Source organism: Daucus carota, chromosome 3 (genome assembly GCF_001625215.2).
Source record: "Daucus carota subsp. sativus chromosome 3, DH1 v3.0, whole genome shotgun sequence".
Taxonomy (NCBI): domain Eukaryota; kingdom Viridiplantae; phylum Streptophyta; class Magnoliopsida; order Apiales; family Apiaceae; genus Daucus; species Daucus carota.
In genome coordinates, this window is record NC_030383.2 from 30,003,545 (window position 1) to 30,016,011 (window position 12,467).

A 12,467-nucleotide genomic window follows, 5' to 3' on the forward strand; every position below is an offset into this window, starting at 1 on the left:
GAGCCTTGCACAATTGAACACCGATCGAAGCCCGTTGTACATGATAGTAGAACACGAGCCTTTATAACGCAAACAATCTTGTCTGATACTCTTATTAACAAGTAAATATATCCAAAAACTGTTGTGGATATCCTCCCTAACAACATCATTTTTGAAAACAACTATTGTTATGAAGAGTTTCTAACAACACCACGTTTAAGAGAAAACGTTGTTGGTTCTGGGTGTTGCACAACAATTTTTTTAACGTAAACCATCGTGTTCAGCACTATCACACAACGGTGCGCACCGTTGTCTGATACGCATATCAGACGGCGTCTCGATAGACCACGGTTTTCCGTGGTCTCAGACAACGGGCAAAAACCGTTGTGTGATGCTGAATCTGTTGTAGTGTGACATCAGAATCAGAATTGAAACTATCAATATCTAGGAACATGTTCTCATCCATAGTTGATGAGGTTGAATTCAGAAATATGCTGTTATCAACATTGGCTTCTCGAGCCACTTGTAAGCGAGGCTCATGCATAAGCATGTTTTTCAGAGAAAGATTGACGGCCGGCAACTCCTGCGAACCAACTAGGGGGGTTATCTCTGGAAATGGAGTCATTTTCACTGCATCAGAAGTGACACCTACCGGTAAAGACTGAATCTCTTCCGAAGGGCCAACAGCTGTAACACCTGTCACTAATGGCAAATCTGATATCCCTGAAGTCGGTGTCCCTCCAGACGTACAAAGGGGAGCCCTTCCATGATCTAATGCCTTGCATGACGATGTTACATCACCAAAATGAATACTATTGGTATTACCTGTCAAGGTTTCCAACTGAGGAGATGCATCCAACATCATACGACTGAACATTGCAGTTGAACCATCATTCATAAAAGGCTGGTATTTGACAATCTGCCCATCGGCAGGAGTGACTGGATGATCATCTGGAACAACATCTGGTTTAAGTCTTCTTTTTTTCTTGCCTCCAGTTATGAGCCTGCTGCTCTCATTTTGTTGCTGTACAAACTGTGCCAAAAATCCAGGGCTGTTCACAGCCTTTGACAGGAATGACATCATTTGTTGTTGCCTTTGTTCCATTCCATGAAGGCGTTGTACCATGTTTGTAGATGTGTATCAGTTGTCTGCTGCTGCTGCCTCGACCTGACAAGCTCCTGCATAAGCACATTCTTGTCCCTCTTCAGCCTCTCAACCTCTTCCTCAAGGCCAAATTTACCAACTTCAACACACGCCCCAACTGTTGAGCTCTGTCCATGTGGCTGCTGAGGCTGTTTATTTTGAGCATGAGCCGGTTTACGACGTACAATGCTTTTTAGCAAATGCCTTTGGCCTCTTAAGAAACCCTCATTTGCGAACTCCCATCGGTCAGGATCAACCTTCCTGAACCCCTGGTTATTCACATAACCGCAACATAAGTTAGATATGATAATGTGTAAATAAATCGAATTTAAGAAATGTTCAATATAATCTAGTTACACTATATATTAAACAAGTATTTTCTTATGTTCTATCTGGTATTAAGTGAAAGCAATTAAGCTGCACAATGAAGTAAAACATGATAAAAACTTAACCTAAGGCTTTTGTTACAACATACAACCAGAGTTTGAATTTAGTAGCAGGACGAGAGTGCAGGACAAACCTCTTGATGACTATATATACATATATAATGTATTATATTATCTAATAAATTTATCACAAATTATTTCAATGCTAAATGAAGTATACAAGTGATATTCAAATTAAATATATTTCTAAAGTAAAAATTTTCCGTGGAATTTTCTCTTCCTCTATTACCAGTTAATTAAAATTCAACTAATAAATATTTAATTAAATATGACGTATAACTAATATGGGAAGAAAAAACATCAATAATAAATATAAATAATTAAATATATATTCTATCGAATAACATTTTACATCCCCGTGAGTTTTGAATTCATGCCAAAATATGATTTCAATCTCTCAATCGCAAGTAATCAATTTATATATGTTAGAGGTAATTAGAGGTCGAAGGTCAGACTTATTTCGAGTTTCAAGTTTGTGGCCAGACTTTCAGATTTCTAATTATTTAATGGCCAGACTGCGGTTTCGCGTTTCAAAACAATGGCTACCATTAATATCGACAATATGACAATATCGACATCAAATCTACATTACATGATTCAAAATAATCTGAAAGCCTGGCCACAAAATTGAAACTCAAAACTTAAGTCTGGCTATTAAATTGAAAATCTCGAAGTCTGTCCGTATTTTTAAAAGGAACTGAAGTTTGACCATTAAATTGGAAATATGAAAGTCTGGCCCTGAAATTGAAACTCGGTATAAAGTCTGCCCATCAACATGTAATTTACTCTATCTGATATTTACACGCCCACTCCTTCTAATTGTTTAAGCTTATTTTTTATGAATGTATCATTCAATTATTTATATTTCCAAACTTTCCACATGTAATAAGTTTTAGTATTATAAAAATTCACCCACTCTTTAAAATTTATCAAATAAATATCGATAGACCTCAACACTTCATTCACTTTTTTTTGTAAGTGTTTCTTCTTCTCTGCGCTCAATTCAGTTATAAATAAATGGGAGAAACATATAGAGTATTTATTCGCAGATTTGCTCCTTTCCTTTTATTTAGATTTGTAAACACAATCTGTAACAATAATTATAGGTTTTCCATTTGTGTTAAATTAACCTATTCCCCGTTTAAACTAGTTTATTTGCATAATTATGTAAGAAAAAATAATTCATAAATTTTTAATATACAACTTCGTCACATACAATAAAACTTACTAATAAATAAGAAATGAGGAGAGTTTTTCAGGTAAAAACTCATTATTAAACAGGAAAGTAATCTTTCAGTTTTATTTCTTTTGTCAGGAGTAATCGTTCAATTTGAAAATTCTAAAGAATCCAAAATTATCTCAAGCAACGTGAAACTATATATGACGTATTTTAATTTGTGGATGTGTCGGTATATGATCCATTATATAATATATTATATAGGTGATACTATTATCATTTGAAAAAAGTATTATGACACCTACCATCTTCCGTTTTAGAAAAAATGCTATGTTTACCCTTAAAAAATTGCCAAGATAACCAGATTTTAATTCAAATTGACAAAAATAATCATTCTGAAAATGGCAGTCAAATGTATCTGTGTTGGTCCACCCTAAATGTAGATCTCAAAACCAAAATTAATTTCAGAGTATACAGACGTTTTTAAGAAAAGATTCCAAACAAGGATGAGGTGCACATCAGATATCCATTGGTAGTGCACCAGCTGGTGTGGAGTCCTCAGGATCCATCGATTTTAGTATCTCAGCGACCGAAGAGCTGCCCCAGATTAAATTTGATCCAGGGGAGAAACTGTCAATACCAGGTGTATAGATAGGGTTCACAGCCTTTAGGAAGGACATCATTTCTTGGTGTCTTTGCTCCTTTCCATCAAGGCGTTGTATTATTGATTCTAATTGTGTATCAGTTGTCTAAGCCTTCTTGTTCAACTCGGCGACCTCCTGCTTGAGCACATTATTAATGTCTCGGCGACCTCCAGCTTGAGCACATAATTATTAATGTCTGTCTTGCGCGCTCTCAATCGCAAGTAATCAATTTATATATGTTAGATTAAATTGCAGGTCGCTCGCCAGACTTTATACCGAGTTTCAAGTTTGTGGCCAGACTTTCAGATTTCCAATTTAATGGCCGCACTTCAATTTCGCGTTTCAAAACGATGGCTTCCTTAATATTGACAATATCGAAATCAAATCTACATTACAAAAATCAAAATAATCTGAAAGTCTGGCCACAAAATTGAAACTCAGAACTTAAGTCTGGCCATTATATTGGAAGTCTGGAAGTCGGTCCTTATTTTTTAAACACGAAACTGAAGTTTGACCATTAAATTGAAAATCAGAATGTCTGGCCATGAAATTGAAACTCATTATAAAGTCCGGCCATCAACATGTAAAATACTCTATATGTTATTTACTCGCCCACTCCTACTAATTGTTTATGTTTTTTTAATGAATGTATCATTCAATTATTTATATTTCGAAACTTTTCAACATGTGATAAATTTTAATAATATAAAAATTCTCACTCACTCTTTAAAATTTATCAACTAAATATCGATAGACCTTATCACTTTATTCACTTTTTCTTTTCTTTTTACTATTTTATACGTGTTTCTTCATCTCTGTGCTCAACTCAGTTATAAACAAATGGGAAAAACATATAGAGTATTTATTCGTAGATGTACTCCTTTCCTTTTATTTAGATTTGTAAACACAATATGTAACAATAATTATAGGTTCTCCATCTGTGTTAGATTAACCTATTTCTTGTTTAAACTAGTTTATTTGCATAATTATGTAAGAAAAAATAATTCATAAATTTTTAGTATACAACGTCACGTACAATAAAACTTACTATTATATAAGAAATGAGGAGAGTTTCAGGTAAAAACTCATTATTAAACATGAAAGTAATCGTTCAGTTTGAGAATGCTATAGAATCTAAAATTATCCCAATTAACGACGTGAAACTATATAAAACGTATTTTAATTTGTGGACGTGTATGTATACGATCCATCATATAATATATTATATAGGTGATACTATTATCATTTGGAAAAAGTATTATGACAACTACCATTTTCTGTTTTAAAAAACACTTAGATTAGATAATTAGAATGACTATGCTAACATACTATGTTTGCTTTAAAAGAATGTCAACATAACCAGATTTTGATTCAAATTGACAAAAATAATCATTCTTAAAAGGACATTCGAATGTATCTGTGATAGTCCACCCTAAATGTGGATCTTAGAACCAAAATTAATTTCATAGTACAGATGTTTTAAAGAAAAGGTTCCAAACAAAGATGAGGTGCACATCAGATATCTATTGGTACTGCAGCTTCTGGGGTGGAGTCCTCAGGATCCATCGATTTTATCCTCTCATCGAAGAGCTGCCCCAGATTAAATCTGAACCAGGGGAGAAACTGTCAATACCAGGTTCATAGTCAGGGTTCACAGCCTTTAGGAAGGACATAATTCCTTGGTCTCTTTGCTCGATTCCAGTAAGGCGTTGTGTTATAGATTCCAACTGTGTAACAGTTGTATGCGCCTTCTTGTTCAACACAACAACCTCCTGCTTGAGGACATTATTAAAGTCTCTATCGAGACCTTCAATATCTTCCTCCACGACAGGTTTACCACCTTGAGCAGATGTCTCAACTGTTGAGCTCTCTTTATGTGCATGATGTGGCTGTTGGTTTCGCCTATGATTAGATTCACGACGTTCAATGCTACTGAGCAAATGCCTTTGGCCTTTTACGAAACCCTCGTTTGTGAACTCCAACAAGTGAGGATCAGCCCTCTTAAATCCCTGCAGGTTGTTCAAATAACACGAAATAGATTAGAAATACTAAGGTGAAAACTGATCATATTTGATTAGTAGCAAATATCAACATCATTTAACTACACAATATGTAAGACATGCATTTATTTTTGTGGATCACGCCTTATTCTCGAGTGAAAAGCCATTTTGCAGCACAGGGATGTAAAAGATTATAGACGAAACTGTTGATGAGATAATCTAGCAAATAAGAAACAGGGACTAAATTCAAGTTCTTGGTTGCTACTTTTACACTCAGAATCACACGGAGTTGTGCCGAATTTTGTTAACTTTGTTGATAGGACATCTTTGAGAAACAATATATATATGAACAAAACAATAACAAAGATAACTTGCTTGAATAAATGCTTGAAAATTCACTAGGGCATAAACGAGCCCAGTCGAGTCAATTTTAGGCTCGAATTTGACTAAATAACTTGGACTCGAGTTCGATTGAGCCATAATTTTATGCTTGCAACAACAATGCCAACCAAACATGATCTAAAATGATCTATGGCTAATTTTGGTGTATAATGTTGAAAAATGCTTATGGTTTGAACAAGCCCCTACATTTCTCTCAATAATTGATGAAATCTCTCTTTTTAGGTAATGTACCAGTTTATGTCACACTTTTGGATAATCCCTTGATCTATTTATTTGATTTTCTCTACTGAACTAAATAGAATATTGAATAAATATAAACTAAAAATTTGAATTTTTATTTTCCTTCTGATAAGAAGCTAGGCATAGGTGCTGTGTGATGCATATTTTGGACACAATAAAAACAAGACTCAAGTCAAAAGAAAAAATAAATTAAAGACTATAGTTAAAACAACAAGGTAGCTATTAGCTGCAACAAATGGAATTATGTTAATACTGAAATTGGCAAATATTTTTTGTATCAAAATTAACTCTATATATAGCACATATTGGAGAGGCAAATACATATAAAAGTATTATAACATTTTAAGTATTATTCAAATAAGTCTTAGCTTAAGAAATATTCTATTATATAAGAAAATTGCATTTTTCGGGTTATTAATTAACATGACTGTATGAGGTAATTTCTAACATGTGTGGATCATTTACTTATCTATTTGTTACTACCTCTATATTTTTTATACGACCCTTTTGACTTTGGCACGGACTTTTAGGTGGGGTGACCGGATAGTAAAAATTATTATTTTTAATTGATTTTTTTTGTGAATTAAAATTTTGATTACATATTTTTTTTCAGAAAAAGAAGATTATAAAAATAATACTTTTAACTACCCAGTCAAAGTACTAAAAAATATGTGCCAAAAAGTCAAACGTCATATATTAAAAACAAAGGGAGTGGCTTTTTCCTTTTCATTTCACACCTTTTTAAATAAAGGAAAAGGTATATGGAATTAAAATCAAAAGTATTCTTTAGATAAGATTATATATTCTTTCATTCTTGAAATCCACGTATATTTGATTCAAAATTTTAAGTATGTATAAGAATCTTTAGATATTCAATTAAGATTTTAAATTATCCTAAAAATCTGATGATATTCAATCAGGATTTTAAATTATACTTACAAATCTGGTGGTATTCAATTAGGAGAGATTTTTAAATTTTATGCCTAAATTCTAATAATTCTACATCAACTGAATGATATTGTATTGAGAATTTGCTAGACTTCACATGAAACCAAAAGCACTAACAATCCATTAAAATTCATATATTATCATTAATCCATTAAAATCTAGATTGCATACACACTCTATATCTCAACACTTAATTAGCAAGTTCTTAGATGACTTAAATAGATAAGAAAAATATAACTAATTTAGCCCGTTTAAGGCTGTAATGACAATAGTAAGAAAGAAATTAATCAAAAAGCAACCTAAATTGATATGTAGTCAAGAACATAAACAAACAACTCCAAATGTCCAAAGTTCATGTATCTTTTGTTAAATTGTTAATCAATTTTTCATGAATATTATTAAAACTATTTACCCCGGTCAAAAAGATTAAACATCAAATAAATATACTCACACACACACACAGAAAAACGCTCGAATAAGGAACAATCAAAAGAAATGTAGAGAATATAGAAAAAGAAATGACGTACATAAAAATTCAACTGGCGGATGAAGCTTGTAATTTTATTGTGCTTGAAGCACTTTGGCAAAATGTCTCTTTCGAATTCCTCTGGATCCTTCACAACGAAGCTATTATTCATTGGGCCCCAACATATAACTCTATCGGTGGTAGAATCATCAACCATATCATATAATTTCTTAATAAAAGGGTTCACTTTCTTTTTTAACAATGAAGATGGAACTACAATTGAATCGCCATTGTTGGACAGATCAATTTTACCTTCAGTCGCCATATGAAGAAAGTATAAGCTTTTCAAAATTTAAGGATGGTCTATTTGACTAGAATTTAAGTGAGAATTGAAATGATATGTATTGGAGACTAGATTTTATAACCCTGAGTTTAGAGTCAAAATATACATTGTAAATACGGAGAATGGGCTAGGAAAAGGCCCGTTTTTGCTGATGACGAGGCGAAAGCATGATTTTAAAACTTTACAAATATTATGACTCCCCACAAGATGAATCAAACTAAATTGTATGAAGGTTTTGAATATAAATATTATATATGTCTGTGTGTGTATGTTTATATATATATATATATAGAGTCCTACTCCAATAGAAAATACTTGAATAGAAACTAAATAGAAACCAATGCGATTTAGTAGAATGATACGGGTTTTGGGATTGGGGATGGACCCCGAGATGGGCCTAGACAGGATCTAAGTGGGGCCTAATAGGGCCAGGTCGGGGCCTAGTGGGACCATGGTGGGTCAAGGTTTGGCTCTTTAAGACTGTCTGGAGCCTGTCCAGGGCCTGTGAGGAGCCTTGGCGAGGCCCTAGCGGGCCCGAGGTGGATTGAATAGGGGAGAGGGTGGGCCCTAGGTGGGTGATTACATATAAGGGGTGGGTCATTTAGGTATAGTATATATATATATATATATATATGAGTAAGGTTCCAGGGAGAACCTTCTTATCAAGAGAACTGAGAGATCCCATCTAAGACCGTTCAAAAATCTATTTTAGCAACTATCTCGTAAGGGTAATGTGGTCCAGAACTAAACATACATAAACAGATTTTATCACTTCAATTTATAGAATTAAGATTCTGGGAGATGATCACGGGAAGATCAATCCTCCGATATCTTTTTAGTTAAAACTTACTTAATTTAAAGATCATCTTCTCGCTTGATTTGTTTCAAAAACTCAGAAACCTTCATTTCTTAATTTTCGTGGTCACTACGTGTGGAATCCCAGGTTATCATGCTACTTATTTCTTATTGTTTGTTAATTGATAAGATTTAAGCTTGTTCAAATCTTTCAACTATTGTGCTATGTATTGCGTAATATATTTTTATGTTGATCTTGGTCAGGGAATTTCAGATGCAGCTATTGAGATGTTAGATTTGTTGTCTATATATAAATTGGTTGTTTTTTTTACCCTTTGAGCTTTAAGCAATCCTTCAACTGATTAGTCTTTCTTGAAACTCTTACTATTTGGTATTGTCTATATATAAATTGGTTGTTCTTTAGTAATTATTTGATACTTATTTGTTGATAAAAAAGGTATGCACACCACTGGTTTGATAAAATGTTTCAGTGAATTCTCTGTGTTGATTTTGTTTTTGTTTTTAGGGTAATTCGTGTGGTGATGCCATCGTTTAAGTCATATTGCTAGCTCCAATTATTGGGTTGTTAAGGATTATAACCAGCACCGTCTTTTGGGATCTCAGAGTGGAACCATTTAGGTCATTGACGTCTCTTGAGGTTTTATGTTCACAAAAATGTTGCCTAGGGACTAAATGGCTTGGAAATTCGAGACTCGTTTCCTGCTCCAATACTCTGGTGCAATTTATAGAAATTTTCCTCATCAAATTTGTTATGTAGTTTTGGTTTCTTGTTCCTATGCATCATGATATGCAACCCTTTTCTTATGGACACTGGCAAATGAAAATAGTGGAGGCTACATTAATATACTTGTAGTCACCAAGTTAGTGACCATTTCTAGATTATGTGTGTTAAGATTTACATGTTTTAGATAGCATCATTGCAGGTTGCTCAAAAATTTGGAGGATCTTTAGAGGTGGAGGGCCAAATCCATCACATAAGTTATGTGAACCTTCTGCAGCAAGCGCCATCATATTATACAAGGCTTGGTGAACAGTTATTCACGAGTTTGTATGTGTTTGAAGAACTAACTGTGAGTGCAAGTGAACTTAAGGATTTGGATATTGGGTTATGCCCATAGTGCTGCTTACTATGATCCCTGAAGAATTGGCCAGCTGGATGTTTATTAGAGTATTTTAATGCAGTTCTGAGACTCTATATTCTTAGAGTAGAGGAATGCATTTCCATTCATTGCTACCTTGTATTACTTATGATTCGCTGAAATTGTCGAAGTACGGAAAAATCATTCTGGAGGCTTCAGTGGACATGACTAGGAGATCCATGACATTAACTTAGAATATCATTGGCAGATGAAAAATTTGCTGACTTTTTCTACGATGAATTTTAGTTATTAAACGTGAGTTTACTTATTTGTATCAAGATCTTTGTTGTTTTGCATTTGTTGTTGTCTTATTTTTGTAGCCTGTAGGTGCTTAGTGTTTTCCGTTCTAATGAATGTTTTGTACTTGGAGAAGTTTAGATTAGATTATGTGTAGGTATATAGAATATAAATTGAACATTTCATATTTCAAAAGGGTTGAATATTTTAAGAAATATTTGATATTTGATACATCAACATGAAGAATCTCAATATTATTTTATATATAATATAGTTTTTGATGTCACATTACATATTAAATTAATGACATAATATATTATAACATTTAATAAAATCTCGCTTTTTAATACATATATTTATATATATCAAAACATTCTTAACTGAACACTTTAAAGAATCTTAACTAAATATCAATACAATAACATTTAATAAAATCTCACTTTTTAATATATATATTTAAAAAAAATTCTTAACAAAACACTTTAAAGAATTTTAACTAAATTTTTTTATACTTGTAACGATACATTAGAGATTATTTTATATATATTTTTAAGAATCATGAGAAAAATCTATTTTCAAAAAATAATTTAATGAATCTAAGTGAGCGTGAAAATATTATAATTCATGAAATATTTTTTTTATTTAATTGACATAATGAAGGTTCCTTAGAGTTCTCTTATATTATTGTTAGAATATCTCAAGAATATTTAAATTTAGATATGGTGGTTGCTTAACTAGATGTTGTCTATTATAATATATATTTTTTTACATAAACTATTATTAACTGAAAAATCAATTACAAATTAAATAATTTATTGATGTACGTTAAAGAATTCTAATATATTACCAAAATGTTTATAAGAATATATTATAAAATAAACATAACTGAACATCTTGATGAATCTTAATTTATTTCATTAACGATCTTAGTATTGTGAATATTATACGAAAAATGTATATATATTCTTCGGAGTGTTATCACAAAATTTACTTAAGAATATTGAGGTTTAGATATGGAGGTTCCATAGACTCATGTTTTGATTATTATTAAAATAAATAAATAAATAAATAAATAAATAAATATAATTTATTAAAAATTATATTAATCTATTGAAGAATCTTAAAGAATCATAATACTTGATATGTAAAAATTAATAATTTTTTAACGCTAGAATGCTCTAATATTTTTCTATTTTTGAAAAACTAGTTTCATTTAGAGATTTCTTATTAAAGAATCTTAATTTTCTATTAAAGAATCTTAATTTGGTATTAAAGAATCTGAATTCTATTGTAAAATCTTAATTTTTCTATTAAAGAATCTTAATTTGATATTAAAGAACATTAATTTTCTAAGAATTTTATTAATAATTTGGTATAAAAATGAATATTTTAAAGAATCTTAATTTTCTATTTGAAATTAAAGAATATTAATTCTATTAAAAATCTTAATTTTTCATTAAAGAAGCTTAACTTTCTATTAATGAGAGTTTTATTAATAATTTGGCATATAAGTCAATATTTTAAAGAATCATAATTTTCTATTTAGTATTAAAGAATCTTAATTTTAATAAAGAATCTTAATTTTCATTAAAGAATCTTATTATTTTATAAGGAGAGTTTTATTAATAGTTTGGTATATAAGTGAATATTTTAAAGAATCTTAAGAATCTTACTTTTCTATTAAAGAGAGCATTATTAATAATTTTTTAATGCTAGAATGCTCTAATATTTTTTTTATTTTTGAAAAATTAGTTTCATTCAGAGATTTTCAGTTAAAGAATCTTAATTTTCTATTAAAGAATCTTAATTTGGTGTTAAAGAATCTTAATTCTATTAAAAAATCTTAAATTTTCTATTAAAGAATCTTAATTTGGTATTAAAGAATATTAATTTTCTATTAAAGAGAGTTTTATTAAAAATTTGATATAAAAATGAATATTTTAAAAAATCTTAATTTTCTATTTTAAAAAACAATAATAATTCTATTAAAGAATCTTAATTTTTCATTAAAGAAGCTTAACTTTCTATTAATGAGAGTTTTATTATTAAACAATAATAATTTGGTATATAAGTGAATATTTTAAAGAATCTTAATTTTCAGTTTGGTATTAAAGAATCTTAATTTTAATAAAGAATCTTAATTTTTCATTAAAGAATCTTAATATTCTATAAAGAGAGTTTTATTAATAATTTGGTATATGAGTGAATATTTTAAAGAATCTTAAGAATCTTACTTTTCTATTAAAGAGAGTTTTATTAATAATTTTGTATATAAGTGAATATATTAAAGAATCTTAATTTTCTATTTTAGAAAATCCTAATATACGATTTTAAAGAATCTTTAATAGAAATAAAGTATTGAATTCTTACATGACATCGTTGTGTTGTATAAGTGAAATCATGTTATAATCTTATCTAAAAATAAATTCTTTTACTCAAGAATGTATTTTAATAGTAATTTTAAATTTACATGGATTTTACTTAAT

At 30.5% G+C, this 12,467-nt stretch overlaps 1 pseudogene; it reads right to left on the reverse strand.

Annotated features, from left to right (window-relative positions):
* Nucleotides 1-304: 304 nt before the first annotated feature.
* On the reverse strand, nucleotides 305-7,681 carry LOC135151467 (heat shock factor protein HSF8-like; annotated as a pseudogene).
* Between the last annotated feature and the right edge of the window lie 4,786 nt (nucleotides 7,682-12,467).